The sequence below is a fragment of the Microtus ochrogaster genome, chromosome 19, assembly GCF_000317375.1.
Source record: "Microtus ochrogaster isolate Prairie Vole_2 chromosome 19, MicOch1.0, whole genome shotgun sequence".
NCBI lineage: Eukaryota > Metazoa > Chordata > Mammalia > Rodentia > Cricetidae > Microtus > Microtus ochrogaster.
In genome coordinates this window covers 20,230,053-20,233,755 of record NC_022021.1, presented here as the reverse complement: position 1 = coordinate 20,233,755, position 3,703 = coordinate 20,230,053, and the positions used below count along the sequence as shown (strand labels likewise).

General features: G+C 41.7%; 1 pseudogene; it reads right to left on the bottom strand.

Moving 5' to 3' along the window:
- Window positions 1-2,230: 2,230 nt before the first annotated feature.
- LOC101996042 lies at window positions 2,231-3,359 on the bottom strand (annotated as a pseudogene).
- Between the last annotated feature and the right edge of the window lie 344 nt (window positions 3,360-3,703).

The following is a 3,703-nucleotide window of genomic DNA, read 5'->3' as shown; positions in this document are numbered from 1 at the left end:
TTCAACTCCAAAGGCCAGCTTTGACTTTTAGCACACACACACACACACACACACACACACACACACACACACACACACACACACTCTTACCCTTAGATGATATGCCATCATAAGTCATAATTCTCTTTGCATGGTGATCCTATGGGGATAATTATCTTTTCCTTTATTGGCATCTAGATGTCCAGAGTCTCTTGACTTTTTGAAAATGAGTATTTTCTTGCAATACAGGAACAGAATCCTGCCCCAAGCCTTATGAGGTTTCCTTACTATCTGTATGGTTGTCACTTCTGTAGATGAGCTGCCATTTCTCTATCTCAAGTGGTTTCTCTTTATTTTGTGAGTATCCATAGCTTTTCAGCTCTTGTGGAAACAAGAGTTTCCTTCTCAAACATAGTAGCACATCTCCTGGCTTCCATTGTGAGGTCAACACATCCTTGAAATACACCAGCTGATTTAATTCAGATTTTTCTATTATCCAATGTCTCTCTGTTGTTGTTGTTCCTATGTCATTAGTGTTAAGAAAACTCAAGGTTAATAAAACATTATATAATCTCTTTCTGGTGGAATTTTCCATCCCTTTCTATTTGCTTAACATATCCTTTATAGCTTGATTTGATCTTTCTATAACTGCCTGACCAGTATGATTGTTTGGTATACCTGTAATATGCTTTATATTATAATAAGCAAAAAGCTGTTTCATTTTCTTAGAGACATATGCTGGACCATAATCTGTCTTTATTTGTACAGATAAACCCATAATGGATATAACTGCCAATAGATGCATGAATACTGAATCAGCCTTTTCTGAACTCATACCAGTTACCCACAGAAAACCTGAATAAGTGTCAATCGTGTAGTGTACATATTTTAATTTCCCCAAATCTACAAAGTGGAACACATCCATCTGCCAAATTTCATTCATTTGAGTACACTTGGTTTTCCCCCTGCAGATAGTGGTGTTTGGTTATAGAAATAGCAACTAGGACATCTATTTATAGTCTCCTTAGTTTGTTGTAATGTAATAGAAAATTTTTCTTAAACCTTTGTTATTGACATAATGTTTCTTATAAAATTCTGAGGCCTTTAACATACTTCAAATCAATAATTGATTACTTTCTGTATTTTCTTCTGCTAGAGTACCTGACAGATATATATGGGATCAATGTGTGCTATGAATATGTGACAAAGTCTATTCCTGATTATGTCTTGAAACTATATGAATAATGAAGTTAATTCTGTATCACCTCGTATAAATTCAGTGGTTTCAATATGCAAGACAACCCTGTATGCATATTGTGAATCAGTAACTATATTGATAACTATTAAAATAGCATATAATTCTGCTTTTTGGACAGAATTATAAGGGCTTTGTTCCACTTTACTTAAATCTTCTGATTTGTAACCTTCCTTTCCTGACTTATTTTCATCAATATAGAATGTATGGACTTCAGCTATTGGTGTGTCATATACATTGTGAAGAAAGGATACAAGTAGTTCTCTTTATAAGGTTAATTCTATCACTTTGGGGATAATTGCTATTAATTGTTCCTAAAAATTATCACAAGCTCTTTGCCAAGGTTCATTGTCTTCCCATAATTTTAAAATTCACCAGTAGTAAAAGGCACTATAATCTTTGCTGGATCTATTCCTGCTAGTTGATGAAGTCTCAAGTTTTCATTTTATGATAAATTCAGAGACCTTTTCCACATAACTTTTTAATTTTTTTCTTGGATTATGTGGGTAAAATGATCCATTCTATTATAATATCTTCCCTTTGTATTAAAATTCCTGTAGGGGAAATTCTGGAAGGCAATATGAGTTGAGAGCAATTAAAATTTGGATTCACCCTATCCACATGTGCCTCCTGTAATTTTTCTTCAAGGACAGTCAATTTCTTTTCAGCTGTGAATTCCCTGAGACTATTTAAGTCTTTGTCACCCTCTAAGGTTTTGTTTAAATGAACTATTAGATGAGGCATTATCTCAACAGCTGCTTGTCCTAAAAACCTTTGAAAATCATTAATAGTCATAATCAGTCTTTCCTAATTTATGCCTTTTGTGTTCTAATTGACAGAATCTCCTTTCTGGTTTTTTTTTTTTTTTTTTTTTTTTTGATTTTTTTTTTTTTTTTTTTTTTTTTTTTTGAGCTTCTGCCCCAGTATTTTACTGTGACCAGCTTGGGGGCATATGAGGCACAAGGAATCCAGCTTCATGTCCTAGAAGCCATCCACAAAGGTTTCCTACAGATTGTCACTGTACACAATCTGGGCCCTCTTGTCCCGGTGGCAGCCCTTAGCGCTGTTCTGGACGGCGAGGAAGCCCCAGACCGACATGCCGGTAGCAGCGTCCAGCGTGGACTGTTTGCGGGCTATGTTGACTTTGAGCTGCACGGATTCCACCTGGGTTCCGTTGAGCTTAGCCACAGCCTGATCCGCAGAGTCCATCTTCTCATAGGTGACAAAGGCACAGTTTCTGGGTGGGTTCATGGAGAGGTCGATGATGTTTCCAAAGGGAGAGAAGGCCCCTCGGAGGAGGGTGGGCGTCATGTCCTCTCCATACACATACAGACTGTTCCCCTTCCGAGTGGCCCTCTCGGGGAACGAGTCTGACCTGCGGAAAGAGCCCTCTCGCTCCCGCTCCCTGCCTCGCTCCCGGTCTCTGTCTCGATCCCGGTCTTTATCTTTGTCTCAGTCTCTGTCACGGTCTTTGTCTCTGTTGCGGTCTCTGTCTCGATCCCGATCTTTGTCGCGGTCTTTGGCCCGGTCCCTATCTCGGCTCCTCTCATGACTTCGGTCCCGGCTGTGGCTTCGGGGAGGGGAGGCTGAGGAGCGGGCACCACCGTGTTCTTCATAGCTCCAGTCAAAGCCTCGAGGTGGGCCATCAGCAGCCCCGGGGCCCTCTGCTTCTTCTCCATCTGGTCCCAGCTCCCGCAGCCGAACACTAGAAGACACAAAGCTTTCATAGAGAGATTTCCTCTGGGGACGTCTGGATGACTCCTGCAGGTCCTCGTCAGCAGATAGGCTCCTCTGGAACTGCTGGAAAGTGGGGACAGGGCCCTTCTCAGGGTCCTTTAACTTCCCCTCGAGGGTCCGAGAACGTTTGAAGCCTCAGTTCTTGGTTTCTGCCTTGATGGCACTGATGGCTCCCGACTTCACCAGCTGCTGGGCCTGTTCTGTTGCTGTGGCAGTGTCCACCACAGGCTGCTCCGATAAGGAGCGTTTGTCGCCACCCTGGCTCGCCATGCCGCTTCTATTTTGCTTCTTCAGGGCCAGCAAGGCTTTTTTCTTCTTCTTGAGCTTGTTGAATTTCTTCTGCAGTGCCTCTTCCTCTTCACTCAGCCAGGGAGGTATCACCAACATGTCGGCTCATCGGGGTCTGGTGGGCAGAGAAGGCGGCTGGGCCCGCGCAGCACTATCTGGCTGACCAGAGGAGGAGGAAGAACAGGGGCCGTGCAGGGAAGGCGCGAAGGATCCTTTCTGTATCTTTTTAGGAGCAATTTGTAATTCCCATTTGGGCAAATATTTCTTTACTTCTTCAAACATTCTTCCTAAAGTATTTAATTTTGAATCAGTAAAATTATCTATGTAATGGTAAATTACAAATTTAGGAAGTTGTTTATGTATTATTTCCAATGGCTGACTTACAAAGTTTTTTTCACAGGGTAGAGCTATTAAACATCCCCTGCGGGAGGATGGTCCACAGGT